Source organism: Hemicordylus capensis, chromosome 5 (assembly GCF_027244095.1).
Source record: "Hemicordylus capensis ecotype Gifberg chromosome 5, rHemCap1.1.pri, whole genome shotgun sequence".
Classification (NCBI taxonomy): domain Eukaryota; kingdom Metazoa; phylum Chordata; class Lepidosauria; order Squamata; family Cordylidae; genus Hemicordylus; species Hemicordylus capensis.
This window is the reverse complement of record NC_069661.1, coordinates 209747163-209763539: the sequence shown is the minus strand read 5'-3', so window position 1 is coordinate 209763539 and position 16377 is coordinate 209747163.

Below are 16377 nucleotides of genomic sequence, written 5' to 3'. Positions count from 1 at the left end.
TGCAAGCTAGACAAATATAGATATGGCAAATATTTATATACCACTTTTTGACAAAAGTTCACAGAGTGATTCACATAGATATAAATACATAAATAAAATGGCTCCCTGTCCCAAAAGGGCTCACAATCTAGAAAAGAAACACCAGCAACAGCCACTGGAGGTATGCTATGCTGGGGATGGATAGGGCCAGTTGCTTTTCCTTTGCTCAAGAAAGAGAGTCACCACTTTTAAAAGGTGCTTCCTTGCTCATTTAGCATGGTTAGGGTTAGACAGCATCCTATATTCAGCAGCAACTCAATAATATTCAAACAAGTAACAAGAACAAACACAGCAATAGCTATGTGCGCTCTCCATCATTCATAATACTACTTGATTGACAATACACCTAGCAACAGCAAAGATACCCTGAGCAAAATGCAGAGCTAAAGTACCAATCACTTGCGTTTCAAGCAGAACAACACAGCATCTCCTCTCTCCAATTTCTCTCTTGTTAAACTTTATCTCTTATTGAAGCAATGGTCATTCATTCATCTTCTTTAGTAAATTGCTTTTCTCCTCCACCCCAACCGCTGTCAGCAGAGGCACCCTTTGGGCGGATGTGATTTCTGTTCCTCCACACCAGGGGGGGGCACTAGCCCCCCACCCAACATCACGGGAACCAGAGTGGCCGAGCTGCTGGCCCATGCCAGTTGGCCAAGCATGTGATGCTGAGGGCAGCTGCAACCAGCCTCCAGCCTGCTCCCAGACCGCTCACCTGCTGATCTCTCGTGTGCAGCTGGTGGAGACTGAGTGGGCCTTCCTGCAGCCAGCCTGCAGCTGCCTGCCTGCATGACAGATAAAGCAGTGGGCCTGGGTTGGGCCTGGCTGGGCTTGGAGCAGGCAAGCCACCCACTTCCCCACACCTGCGCTTCTCCACAAGCTCACGAGTCACATTGCGCAGGTGCAAGGAAGCAATTTAGGTAGCTTGCCTGCTCCAGGCCCAGCCTGGGCCCACTGCTTTAGCCATTGTAGAGGTAGGCAGCCACGGGCTGGCGACAGGCAGGCCAGCAATCTGCCCGCCCACCAACTGTGCATGAGAGACTGGCCAGTGGGCAGGCTGCAGCTGCCATCAACATTGTATGCTCAGCCACCCAGCAAAGGCCGGAGGTGTGACCATCCTGGGCTCGGCCCCTGATGGGATATACTGCGCACTCTGGTGTGGAAGGCAGGACTGCTTACCCGGCCAGGCCCAGCCCAGGCCTACTGCAGTGCATTCAACTAACTGAAGTGGCAGGACTGTCCGTGGCAAATGTGCTACGTGCAGGTCAGTGGGAAGTATCTTATTCAGAATTTCTTCTTAAAATGCACCTCCCTGCAAAACCCACCAGTTTCCAGCTTTCCCTGAGCATGTTCTGGTATAAAACATAGTGCATTGCAGCTTATTTTGCAGCACTGGCAGCAGGGGGCTGGTGGATGGCGGGCTTTAGGTCCAATCTCCCAAATTATGTCGGTGCACCTCTGGCCATCGAATTGTACTGAGTTAACATATAGCAACATGAGGTGATTTCACATATCATATGGATATTCATTTTAATTAATACTAGGTGATCCTGCACAGAGCATCTGTGCGGTAGTACACTCCCCTTCGCCCCAAGCCCTCCCCCCAGCTTATACTCCAGTCTCCGTTCCCCGATGCCCGCCCGCTTCTCCCCCCCTGCTCCCCACCAGGCGGCTTCTCCCCCCTCCCACTCCCCACCAGGCTGCTTTCCCACCCACTCCCTGGCTGCAGTTCATAGTTTCTGCTGCTGCTTCCTCACTGCGACTGCCCACCGCCACCTCGCCACATCCGGGCCCGCTGCCCTCTCTGCAGCCTCCACCGGGCCTGCCGCCACCTCGCCACAGCCGGGCCTGCTGCCCCCTCTGCCAGGCCTGCTGCTGCTGCCTTGCAACAGCCAAGCCCACTGCCCCCTCTGCAGCCTCCTCTCCATGGTTGGACTAGGCCTGCCGCTGCTGCCTCCACCTCACAGCAGCCATAGGCCCGCCACAGCTGCCCCCCCCCCAGCCTCCTCGCTGCGGCTGGGCTAGGCCTGCTGCCACCGCTGCCACCCCGCCCCCTCCTCACAGTGGCCATGGGCCCCCCGCCGCCTCACCGCCCCCTCCTCAGCCTCCTTGCCACAGCCAGGCTAGGCCTGCTGCTGCTGCTGCCCCCAGCGCCTCCTCACAGCGGCCATTGCCAGCAGCCAACTGGAACCTAGCCAATCAGGTGCCTCCTCCGCTGGCACACATAACCTTTGCCACATCTCCACACATGGCCGTGGCTGCTGAACCCGCACAGAGCATCTGTGCAGCAGTACATTCCCCCACCTTCTGCCCACGCCCTTCTGCCTCAGTCTCCTCTTCCCCTGCCCCCTTCTGCCCCAGTCTCCTCTCCCCCCACGCCCTTCTGCCCCAGTCTCCTCTCCCCCCACGCCCTTCTGCCTCAGTCTCCTCTCTCCCTGCCCCCTTCTGCCCCAGTCTCCTTGCCCCCCCCTTCTGGACCATTCTCTTCTGCTTTCTCACCACCGCTGCCATTATTTATCTTCCGTCCGCACCACTCCCAAATTGGCTGTACGTCGGGTGGCTTGAGGGTGGATGCCTGGTGTTTTGCCGCCTTTAATGCTGTTCCTTCCCAAGGCAATAGGTCCGTTTTCCTCTTTTCTTCCTCCTTTCCCCTGACTCTGCTGATTCCCCTTCAATTCTACTTCTTCCTCCTCTCTCCCGGGCCTGGCTCCCTGGCTGCTGTTCCCTCCCAAGGCAATGGTTGTAACTCATTGTTATATGGGACACCTTTGAGTTGGTTGAGGATATGGACACGATTCTCTCGGGTATGGGTGCGGCAACATGTTGCTTGGACCCTTGTCCCTCCTGGCTGGTTAGAACAGCTGGTGGGAATGTTAATTCTTGGCTACGGGAGTTGGTTAACTCCTCGTTAAGTGAGGGCTTCGTACCAGCAGCCCTTAAAGAGGCAATAGTTCGCCCTCACTTGAAGAAACCCTCCCTGGACCCTGAGGTCCTTGACAACTATAGGCCGATCTCCAACCTCCCTTTTGTAGCGAAGGTGTTAGAGAGGGTTGTATGTGCCCAGCTTGAGAGGGTCTTAGAGGAAACTGGCTATCTTAATTCTTATCAGTCGGGTTTCAGGCTTTGGCATAGCACAGAGACAGCATTGCTCGCTCTGGTTGATGACCTTCTTCGGGACCTTGACGAAGGTAGTGTCCTTCTAGATCTCTCAGCGGCTTTTGATACTATCGATCATGCTATCCTCCTTGACCGCCGGCGTGGGTTGGGTATCGGTGGGTACTGTCTTACAGTGGTTCTGTTCTTACCTTAGCGGGCGTGTCCAGTCGGTATGCATTGAGGACAGATGCTCTGACCCATGGCCACTCCTTTATGGAGTTCCCCAGGGTTCAGTTCTTGCCCCTGTAGTCTTTAACATCTATATGGAGCTGCTGGGTCAGGTCATTTCCCAGTTTGGGGTGAGATTTCACCAATACGCTGATGATACTCAGCTGTATATTGCCATCCCAGACCATTCTGGAGATGCTGTTTCTGTGCTTACTCGATGCCTGGAAGCTGTTAAGGTCTGGATGAATAAAAATAAGCTCAGACTGAATCCCACCAATACTGAACTACTCTTAGCCCTCATACCGGCCAACAGCTGGATGTGAACCTTATTTTAGATGGGGTGGTGCTGCCCCCAAAAGAGCTTGTACGTGACTTGGGGGTCCTTTTGGATTTGCACCTCCTGCTTGAACAGCAGCTGGAGGCTGCAGCCAGAAGTGCCTTTGCCCAGCTCCATCTGATTCATCAATTATGCCCTTACCTTGATCGGCAAGCATTAATGACAGTGACCGATGCCCTTGTTATCTCCCGCCTAGATTATTGTAACGCCCTCTATCTAGGGTTACCTTTGAAGATGATCGGAAAGCTACAATGGGTCCAGAATGCAGCGGCTCGTTTACTTATGGGTGTCAGAAAATATGACAGGGTAACACCTCTCCTGCAGTCATTGCACTGGTTGCTTATTCGCTACCGAGTTCAATTAAAGGTCCTGGTTTTGACTTTCAAAGCCTTGCGGGGTTTGGCACCTGTTTACCTACAGACCCGCCTCTCCCATTCAGTTACATCCCATCCAGTCAGATCTGCTCAGATGGCCCTTTTGTCGGTCCCCGATTTCTGAGAGGTTTGGGGAGCTAGAACCCGTGGAAGGGCTTTCTCGGTTGCCGACCCACTTCTCTGGAATTCCCTTCCCCTGCAGATTCGTTTAGCTCCTTCTTTGTCAATTTTTAAATCTTTATTGAAAACTTTTCTTTTTCGCCAGGCTTTTACCCTGTAGTTTATATATCCCCCCCGCCCTCACTGTTAGTTACTTTAGTCTTATTTAGAATGCAATTTTAATGCTGTCTTGTTTTGCATGTTTTTGTACACCGCCCAGAGTCTTCGGAGTGGGCGGTATATCAAATGTTTCAAATAAATAAATAAATAAAAATGGTTGGAACTCTTTCAGGACCTCGCAAGAGTTCTAGCAGGCATCCAGACGCATCCCCACACAGTTCCCTACTCAGTCGGCTATTAGATATTCCTGACACGAGCAACATCTCCCCTGGGCAGCATAGGTCACAGCTCTGTGACTTCCTTGCCTCTATATAAAACCAACTTTTGCCCAAGGTGGCTACATTAGGAAGCTGCCAAAGTAAACACATGGGCATTATAGGAGAAGGAATAGGGAAACATTGTTCTTTCTAGTCCATTGTTATAAAGCTGGAAATTGGCATACAACTCAATTACCAGTCACATCATTTCTCACATTTATATACCGCCCTTCTTCCAAGGAGTTAAATGGGAGATGACTCCATTTCATCTTCACAACTACCCTGTGATGTTTGATGGCTGAGATAAGCTGATTGGCCTAAGGTTAGCCAATGAGCTTAATGACAAGCAGGAAATTGAGCCCGCCTTTATCCAAAACTCTAATCACTACACCACACTGATTTTCATATATCCACCACCAAATCCCTAAGGGGCTTTAATCAATATGGCCACCATATGTAGCTTAATTGTATGAGAAGGTACAAATAATTATTATAGAGCTGATAATTAGCACTTTTACATGATGTTGAATGGAGAATGCATCAATGTACAGTTTATGTCCACCAAATGCTTTTATCCAACACACATATGATAATGCTAACTTGAGTATTTGTACCTTAGATGGCTTTGGAAGTTTAAATGTAATGAGAACTATTCAGTGTATCATGCCAGCCAATAATTATGCCAGGCATTGCTGTGAACTTCAAAGATAACATTGTGCATGTCCACATCCAGATCTGCAGAAACAGACAATAATTATGCACCGTTAAAAGAAGAAAGCATTCAAGCTCTTGCAGGAAGACTTGTGGTTGCTTGATAAAGTTGCCGTTTTCAGTTACCCACATGGAATAAAAGCTGTAGAGAAGTTCTTTATGCTTGCTTTGTAAGTGGCACACAGGGATGAGTCTTTCAGTGAAGCCAGATATTATGTATTTCAATGGGAGGTTGCTTGTTAACCACTGACGTTACAATCCTACAGTAGCAACTTCTGCAACATAATAGATGTTCACGGTTTATCTTCAAGGTCAGCTGTAGTGAGGAGTGCACCTACAACCAACACAGTGGGGATGGATGTTCACTCATGGGCTAACACCAATACCACTATTAAAACAGCCTGTTCTTCAGAAACATTTCAGTTAGTTGTGGTTGTGCCTCTTATCTACATGTATTCTGGTTAATGGCTGCCATAAAACAGAACTGAAGTATTCAGCAATCTGTGTGAATTATGGTGGCATTTTGTCCTACAGAAGTTGATGATTCTAACAAAGATTATTGTGTTAAGTCAACTAACAAAGTAATCTCCAATCTCTACCATGATTACACTGGCTGACATACTGAGGAAAATTATTCAAAGCAGTCCCATTGAAATTAAAAGGACAAATGTCTTAACATCCTTTTTAATTTCAATAGGACTACTTTGAGTCATTTTCCTCAGTATGTCAGTCACTGACACTACTTTGTTGGAAGCTCTGTGGCCACAATTGTCTGTATCAAATGATGCCTCATCTCCTACTCAGCGCTGTTCTGTAGAGGGCATATGGCATAACTGGAAATTCTGTACCATTAATACTTATAATAAAACACATTTTACCTGAACAATTAATATTAAATTTTGGAATCCTATATAATAAAACCCTAAGGTACCTGCGTCCGTGTCTCTTGCGGGTGTTCTGCGCATGCGTGGCGCGCATGGACGCAGCGGCATGAGGACGCAGCGGCGCAAGGAAGGGGGACGTGAAAAACAACGCTGTCTGCGTTCTCCTTTCCTGCCTTGAGTGCCTTCCACTGTTGGTCATGTGCAGTCCAGTGGCACACATGCTCACTGGCTCTGCCCTCAGAGGATGCGCAGACTGGAAAAGGACGGGATTTTGTCTAGGCTGGAACCGGGCTCTTGCATCTGGGCGGGGGGACTAGGAGCAAGGAGGCACGTTTCACTTTGTTTTGACTGGAGGAGGAGGAGACTTTCCCTTTCTTCTTTGCAGATTGACTGCAGGCGAGGGAGGATCGACAGCCAGCCAGTCCTTTGCTTTTCCGCCCCTCCCCTCGCTCGCAAAAGGCGGGAGAAGCAGCCCTTCGCTTCTCTTTCAGTGGTGCTAGCCGCGTGGATGGGTGGGCGCTGAAGGCGGGCGTGGCCTGGTACAACAGTAATAGCCCCAAGCAAGAACCGCAGCGGCGGAGCTGCTGTTGAGGGTCGCGCCGGGCAGTCTTGCAACGTCCCTTGCCCTTGAAGAAATACTGTTCTCTACACACCTCTTCTAGCGCCCGTTAATGTAACGGGCTTAATGTCCACTAGTAGAATACATAATAAAATAACATATAGGCATAATAATACCACTGCAAAGTGGCAGCTATACTGGCTGAAGCTCCACTAAGATTATGTGGGATTTTCAGTGTACTGTAATGAGAGCTTTATCTGACATATGCTCCTTTTCACTTGTATGGAAAACACAAGTAGGGGTGTGCACGAACCGGTTTGGGCCAAATTAAAACCAAATTTGGACCAAACTGTGGGTATGCAGGCCAGTTTGGTTGAACCAATTGGCTGGGCCGGTTGATCTGACGAACCAGACCGAACTGGTTCAAAGTGGTTCACAATTGAACTGCTCAAACTGAACTAGTTCTCAGCAGTCCAATTCACCCATGAACTGGTTCTGCACATCCCTAATCTCTTGTACCTTTTGCCACCAAACTTGAGATTTTTATTGGACTATTTGTATATATTTGTAACTGTAATACCAATTGTGGAGAAAGGTCTGGGAGACTTTTGGAAAATATGAATACATTATTGTAAACTTTCCCCTAACAGAGTATAGGGTTGCTATTTTTATGCTTTTTAAAATTTTTATTGGTTTTTACAATATCTTAACAATCCCGTTACATCTAATTAAGTAAATATAGACTTCCCACTCATCAATCTGCACAATTCATTAACTATACAAGTCAACCATTGCTATAGTAATTCAAAACATATATCCTACACATTGCAAACTCGATTTTACTCTACCCAACCCCTGTATTTTGTTTTATTGTGTTTTAGTATTGTTGTATTGGATATGTTTGTTATTTCTATGTCTGCTGGCCAATGGCTGTAATAAAATTGATGATGATGACTACCCAACCTGCTGTTATTACTAAATTTCAAACCCTGCTGAAAGGTCCATATTAGAAAAATAGTTCTTTAAGTACAGTAAGAATGGTTTCCAATCTTCTTTAAAACATTCCAAGTTTTCATCCTTTATCAGTACTGTAAGTTTTGCCATCTCAGCATATTCCAAAATTTTTATCAACCAATCTTCTTTTGAGGGCATTTCATTGTTCTTCCATTTCTGCGCATATACTATTCTGGCTGCCGTGGTTACATACATAAAAAATGTTAAGTTTCTTCTGGAAAACTCTCTATGCGTTATTCCCAGCAGGAAGGATTCTGGCCTCTTAGGAAATGTCATTTAAAAAATTTTCTTCAACTCATCCTCTATAATAAAAGGCTTGGTGTCCGTCCGTGGACGGACACCAAGCGTGTGTCCGTGCCTCCCTGGCCTGTTCTGCGCATGCGCGGAGCGCATGCGCAGAACAGAGCAAGGGAGACACGACCACCGGCACCCGGTGGCCATCTTGGGCGGCCAGAAGCGGCCGCCCCGAAGAAGCCGGGTGAGCGGCGCCGGGGGACACTGGCCGCTGCCGCCTTGGCCAGAGGACACCCGCGGCGGCAAGGGAGAGGCCCCAGGGAGCGGAGGGCCCGGCCGGAGCTGCGGGCGGCGGTGGTGGGTGGCCGCCCCGGCCGGAGACACGGGCCGCGGTGGGTGGCGGGAGGGGGAATGGCTGCGGAGGTCCAGACCGGCCCAGGGAGACGGAGGCCGGGACCGGGGGCCGAGCGAAGGCCGAAGAAAACGAAAAGCAAAAATGCAGCCTCCGTCGCTGCCTCCGAAGTCCCACCCTCCCTCCCTCCCAACTTCCGAAACCACCTTACCCTGGCCCGTGACAGTTGAGCAAAGAAAGTCCTAAATTGAGGAGGGAGAGAGGAGCTCGCAAGCAGTGCTCCTCCCTCTGCAAAGGCTCTGCCCGAACTGGCGCTTGGGGCGGAAAGGACGCCTCTTGCGTCCTTTCAGTCCCAAGCGCCAGTTCGGGCAGATCCTTTGCAGAGGGAGGAGCACTGCTTGCGAGCTCCTCTCTCCCTCCTCAATTTAGGACTTTCTTTGCTCAACTGTCACGGGCCAGGGTAAGGTGGTTTCGGAAGTTGGGAGGGAGGGAGGGTGGGACTTCGGAGGCAGCGACGGAGGCAGCATTTTAAAAAAAAAACAGTAAAAGGGAGAGGAAAAGGCTAGCGCCCGTTATTATAACGGGCTTCAAAACACTAGTTATATATCATATCCCAAAAGGCCTTTGCCTTCCCGCAAGACCACCACATATGAAAAAAAGTTCCTTCACAATGTCCACATTTCCAACATTTGTTTGGAACATTTTTATACATTAATGCTAATTTTTGGGGTGTCAAATACCACCTGTACATCATCTTATAATAATTTTCTTTTAAGGTATAACATGCAGTGAACTTTGAATCCATTTTCCATAATTTTTCCCAAGCTGCCATATCTATATTATGACCCACATCTTGAGCCCATTTTATCATAGTCGTTTTAACCACTTCATCTCTTGTCTCCTCCAAAAGCAACAGCCTATACATCTTAGAAACTAATTTTTCATCGTTTTCACACAGCTCCTTCTCAAATCTCGACATTTGATCCTCAAATCCAACTTTAAGATCCTTCTTATAGATTTCATTTAACTGATGGTACTGAAACCAGTTACTAGCCAAATTTTGTACTTCAATTAGGTTTTTTAATTTACAGCCCTTTTCTTGGAAACATAACAAATCCCTGTAGGTACCCTATTCAGATTGCATATTTGTCTCTTTACGTGCTAAAGCTTCAATCAGGGATAACCATAATGGAGTTGTAGATACCAACCATTTTTTTTATATTTTACCCACACTCTCATTAGACTTCTTCTTACATAATGATTAAGAAAATCTTTATGCACTTCACTTTTATCGTACCACATATATGAATGCCGTCCAAACCTTCTATCGAATCCTTCCAGATCAGGTATTCTGGGATTTCTTAATGTTATCCATTCTTTTAACCACGTCAAACAAACAGCATCAAAATACAACCTTAAATCAGGCAGGGTAAGACCACCTCTTTCTTTAGCATCTGTTAAATTTTTAAATTTAATTCTTGGTATTTTCCCTTGCCAAACAAATTTGGCTATGTCCTTTTGCCATTGCTTGAAACAAGTTAACATGTTAATTATAGGAATAGTCTGAAAAAGAAACAACATTTTAGGTAAAACATTCATCTTCACAACTTAAATTCTTCCCATTAAAGATAAGTTCATTCTAGTCCATCTTTGCAAGTTGGTTTTTACTGTATTCCATATTTTGATATAATTATTTGAAAACAACAAAGAGTTTTTGTTTGTCAACCAGATGCCCAAGTATTTAATTTTCTTCTCCATTTTCAGTTCACTTATTTCAAAAAATCTATCATTAGATTTCTGGTCCATATTTTTTGTCAACACCTTCGTTTTAATCTTATTTATATAAAACCCGGCCAATTGGCCAAATTGTTGTATTTTTTTGCAAAAGTCTTCCGATCGTCTCTAATGGATTTTCTAGAAAAACCACCACATCATCCACAAAGGCTCTAAGTTTATACTCCTGTTTTCCAACTTTTGGGCCTTGTATTTGATCATCTTCTCTAATATTTCTGCAAAGCACTTCCAGTACTAATATAAAAAGTAGTGGGGAAAGTGGACAGCCTTGTCTAGTTCCTTTTTGTATTTTACAATTATCTGATAGTTCCACATTTATAATAATTTTAGCATATTGCTACGAATATATTGTCTCAATAGCCCTAATAAAATTATTACCAACTCCCATTACATCCAGTAGCTTCCACATAAACTGCCAGGAGACATTGTCAAATGCTTTCTCTGCATCTAGAAAGATCATAGCTATCTGTTTATCATTGTATTTTTCGTAATACTTCAATACATTCAGAACTGTTCTCACATTATCTCTTAATTGCCGTTTTGGCAAAAAGCCTTCTTGATCTTCATGAATAAAAAGTCTTAATACAACCTTCATTCTCCTTGCCAAAATGGCAGCAAAAAGTTTATAATCATTATTTAAGAGTGAGATTGGCCTATAGTTCTTGACTTGCGTTAAATCTTGATCCAGTTTTGGAATTACTGCAATATTGGCATACTTCCAAGAGTCCAGCATAATTCCTCTTTGCAAAATATCATTCATCATCCATTGCAAAGGCTGTAATATTTGATCTTTACAAGATTTGTAGCACGAAGCTGGTAACCCATCGGGCCCTGGCGCCTTATTAGCTTTGCTTTGATTTATTACTTCTGTTATTTCCGTTATTGATATCGGTGCATTCATAATTTCTATATGGTCCTTAGAAAGTTTTGGAATATTTTGTGTCTTGAGAAATTTGTCGATTTTTATATCTTCTACTTTATTTCCTTTATATAATTCAGAATAATATCTTAAAAATTCCCTTTTTATTTCCCTTTCATCATAGGAAAGCCCATTTTTGTTGATATCTTGGATATGTACTTATTCTTTTTCTCACTTCTAATTTTCCAAGCCAGCAACTTGCCTGGTTTGTTTGCAAATTCAAATGACTTTTGCTTCGCATATTTCAAGTTCTGTTCAACTTCATTTAATAGTAACATAGAGAGCTGCTGCTGAAGCACTTTAATGACTTGAATAATCTTCTTCTTGTCCTTAGCCCATAGAAGTTATCTTTCTTTTTTAGAAATCTCCATCAATAATCCCTCTTTTTTCAGTCCCCTTTTTTTTTTAAAGTATGCATTTTGTTGTATAAAAAATCTCTCATAACCACTTTTCCTGCATCCCAAACTATCTTATTGTCCATTCCTTGGTTTAAATTCAGTTCAAAATAGTCCTTTAATTTCCTTTTGGCTTTCTCCACAACTTCCGCTTTTTTCAACAAGTATTCATTCAGTCTCCAGCGAAAGGAAACCGCTCCCTTCTTCTCCCATGTAAAGCAAATTGCATTATGATCTGAAAAGATGTTGGGCAAGATATCCATTCTTTTCATACATGGCATAATAGATTTGGATGTCCAGACCATATCTATCCTTGAATGAGATTTGTATCTTTCAGAGAAATAAGTATACTCCTTTGCATTTGAGTTTTTGATTCTCCACAAGTCGTAGAAATCCATATGTTCTACTAAATCAAAAAAAGCTTTAGGTAGCCTGCCTTGCAGATTCCTTTCAGACATATCAGATTTTCTATCCAAGGATGTAGAGACAACCCCATTAAAATCTCCCAGTAAAACTAAATTAGCATTCGATAACTCAGCCATCTTCTGTTCTAAATATTTATAAAATTCTACTTTTTTTTCATTAGGTGCATAAATTCCAATTATCACCATTTTGATTCCGGAAACTAAGATTTCCAAAGCTAGCACCCTACCTTCTTCATCTTTAAAAATCAACTTGGGTTCAAATTGTTGTTTCACATAAAGCACTACCCCTCTTTTTTTTTTCTTGTCAGAGGAAACAAATTCTTGTCCCAAGGCCTTATTAACCAAATATTTTCTGTCTTGTTTTCTAATATGTGTCTCTTGTAAGCATACAATGTCCAAGCTTTGTTTTTTAAGAAAATGAAAAACTTTTACCCTTTGGGTTTTGTTATTTAATCCATTTACATTCCATGAAGCTATTTTATAATCCATCTTGGCTAGTTAGAATTATGTGTTGAAGGCACTGGGTGCTCAGAAGTTAAATTTTTTTTTGCATTTCCGCCAAAATTCTTGTGCTTTGAGGAGCTCTGTGAATCTATACCTCTTCCTCTTGTAGAAGAAGGAGAACCCTTCAGGTACTTCCCATCTAAAATGTATTCCATTGGCGTTTAAAGCATCTGTTAAAAATGTGTAATCCTTATGTTTCCTTAAAATCCTGGATGGTATTTCTTTCAGAACTTTTATCTGTTGAGCTTTAATGGTAAGGGCTTTGGCAAAATGTGCTTGCAGTATCTGTTCTGTAATTGATTTGGAGTTGAATTGAACCATGCAATCCCTAAATAATTTGTTTCATGTGGCATATTCAGAATTCACACGGAAAGCTGCATCTATCTGCTGTTCCATCTCTTCACTTGAAATTCCCAAAAGTAATGCGAGTTCGTCCCTAAGCACTTTTTTGATATCTTGGCCAGTTTTTTCTGGAATTCCTCTAAACTTCAGGAAATGCTCTTTTTGCCTCAGTTCCAACAAAGCCATCTGATCTAATAATTTTTCCCTGTCATCTCTTAGTGATCCCACGTCTTGCTCCAGGCTTTCCACCCTTCTTTTAAATTCTTTGTTGTCTTCCGCCAATTTTTTCACTGTCTCCTCAATATCTGATGTTCTCTTATTAAGTGTTTGTATATCCTGACTTACTTGTTGGAGGGTGCCAGTATTAGCTTCTAGTAACTGTTTCATAGCAACTAGTGTCTCATTTAACTCTGAAGACATTTTGCCTTCACCCAGGCCTGGGTTTGGAACAGAAAGTCTCCTAATTTGTGTTTAGGTCTGTGTTTGGCTCTGTTGCTTTTCCTTTTGCATTATTTACAACTCCTCTAGCAACACAGCTCTTACAGCAAAATTCAGCCTCCTTGTTGTCCAAGAAAGTAGAGGCCTGGAATTATTTTCCAAATAAACTCAGCTCCAGACCGCAACCTTTCTATCGTATCACCGCCAGTCTAATTTTTCCCATGGTTCAATAATCCACCTTCTTGCTCTAATTGGTGCACTTCATGATAGACATATTCAACAGCAAACAGCAAATCACTTGTTCATTGAATTAAACTCTCTCAGAAGGTATTTAAAAAAATAATTCCAACTGCTTTGCTTTTTAAAGTTTTAAAACTTTTAGCCATCAGTTCAATTTTTAAATTCCAGCATTTAATACACAGATTGAATACCCATCCTTAATTTATAGTTGGCAGACTTACAACAACTTCACAGCATCGGCTTGAGATCTGTCCAATCTTTACAGCAAAAGCAGGTAGAATTCCAGCAATTTATCACTAATCATGCTGAGAGGTGAGCTTCTTGAACTTTAACGATTAATTATAATCCAAACCAAAAGAAATGGGATGCCAGACCGGCTTCTGTCCATTGGATTTCCGATGAAGGAGTGTAGCTTGATGAATCCCAGCCCCCACCGCTCGATTTAAATCAAAGCTGTACTTTCCAGAGCAGCCTTGAGATAAGGAGCAGGCTCCGGGGGATGCAGTGGTCAATCTTGATCCAAACCCTTTAATCCAGGGTGGTGAGGGGGGGTTATGAAGGCTCGAAACCCCCCAAAATAACTCCTCCTCGTTCTCCCGTCGGGAAGCATGCAGCCTCGTTAGCAGTCCAACCGGAAGTCCAGGGTTGCTATTTTTAAACATATTTATATACTACTTTTCAACTGAAAATTCTCATAGTGGCTTACATAGACAAAAGAAATGAGAAAACGGCTCCCTTTCCCAAAAGGGTTCATTGTCTAAATAGAAACACAAGGGAGATAGTCACTGGAAAGGACACTGCTGGGTTGAACAGGGATAGTTCATCTCCACAGGTTAAATATAAGAGAGTTAGCAATAGTGACTTTAAAAAAGAATTCTTTTTAGACTAAGCAAGTGCATCTGCTCACATTCTCCCCTCTCTATGGTTTTATCCACTATTTTAGATTGTAATCTCCTCCTTGAAGCAGAGGTCACTAGTGTATTTTTGCCCAAGTTATTAAGTACACCAATGGCACTATATAAACAACAAGAAGAATATTAATTTTCAAAACACAGGGTTTTCTTAAATGGAGTATATCTCTAAAAGAATATGATGATAACAAGAATATAAAAGAGTTTAAGACTAGAGGAATTAGGTATGTTCACAGTCGATACTAGCTAACACTCCTGATTCTAAACTCCTGATTACTTTCCATTGAATTAAATCAAACTTACTCTATGCAGGTGGATTAAGGAAATCAATGGAGGCTCCTCATTTGGGGCAGAGGGAACTTTACCCCCCTCCTTGCCAGACCCACATTCTTGCCAGCCCCTTTTCTCTCACCAAACATATCATCTCTTCCTCTCTGTCTTCCTCTCTGTCTCTCTGGCTTGAATGTTGCTCTTGCATTTCTATTGCTGGCCAGTAGATGGCACTGGCTCTTGGTCTATTTTCTAAATTCCTCTGTACAGCCATCTCCTCCCTGCTATGGTGTTCACTGGGATCATTGCCCACAAATAAAGGAATTACCATACACAGTCACTACCTAAATTGCAAATTGAGTGCTCTAGCACCAAACAAGATGTGCCTCTCTTTTCTCCCCTGCCCAAGGGTGGGCAGGGGCTAGTCCTGCCCCCAACCAATCAGAAGTCAGGATAGCTTACAGGCACCTATTCTGTTCAATAGCCTGCAAACAAAGCCAGACCAGTAATCTGATTTCCAAAGGTCCTTCTAGGCAGGTTGAACAGACCTTTTGGAGATGTTTGTGCAAAATGGGAGCACTCAGTCTGCAAACAAATGGAGTTCAGGAGCCCTGGATACCTTTTTCAACCCTCCCCTTCTCCAGAGGGAAGCCAGCCTTTCCCCCCCTCACTCAGCACCCTGAACAAGGCCTTAGGAGGCATTGGATTTCTCCAGAATTGTTCTACAATGCTTGAGAACAGAGGCACTCTTATCCCTGGAATTCGGGGCCAAAGTCCAGGGCCTCCACAGCCCCTGGGGATCCCCAAACCTCTTTAGTCTGTCCCGGGTGGTGTGGTTGCCCAGCAGAGCATGATGATGCTTATTTTGCAGGGGGTGGGGGCTCCAAAGACCTTTAGGTCCAGTCTCCAAAATTACCTAGGTGCACCTCCGCTAGAGAACGACAAGGAAATTGGCAAATATGGTGGACTGGCGTTTCCTCTGGGTAGTTCTTTTACTAACAAGCAAGCAGCTCCCCACCTTTGATCTCTGGGACTTTAAGCAAAGCCTCTTGCCAGCTCCCTTATCTTTCTCTTACTCTCTAACCTCTCCTGAGGGCAAAAGACAGGGAGGGGTTAGGGCTTCCATATCTATATATTTAATTCTCTTAGCCAGTGCATGTCCTCCAGGATTTGGCGGCAGAACTCTCGCGACACACTGCGAGAGTTCTGCAGAGTGAGGAGGAAGAACTGGCCGGCTGGCAGAAGAGGGTGGGAGAAAAAGGTAGCAGCAGCGGTGGGGGGGGGGCGGGAAAGGTGGCGTCTGGCGGGCGAGGGAAAGAAAAGCGGCAGGAGGGTGGAGAGGGGGAGAGAAAAGCCGTGGCAGTGGCAGGTGAACGGGAGGGAGGGAAAAATGGTGGCGGCAGGGCCCCTCTTGGCCGCCTGCCACCACATGAGGCTCTGTGTGTGGGTAGGAACGAGAGGGGAGGAGAGCGCGGGGCTGGAGGAAAGGGGAAGAGAGGAGAGACGGGGCAGGAGGAAGAGGGAGCGGGGAAACAGCCGGCCCCAAAGCGCCACACAGATGCTCTGTGTGGGGTCGGCTAGTATAGTTTATTTCAAGTAAAGCCTTAATGAACTCATTGGGGCTTACTTTCAAGTAACTGCTCTGTGCATAGGATTGCAGCCCAAGAGCATAATAATACACCCCTGCGCTCTAGTTTGTCTCTCTCCTATCTCTTCATAATAGCTCATGCCTATTATTATTATTATTAGAGTGAGTGAGGTGAGCCCTGCTTGGA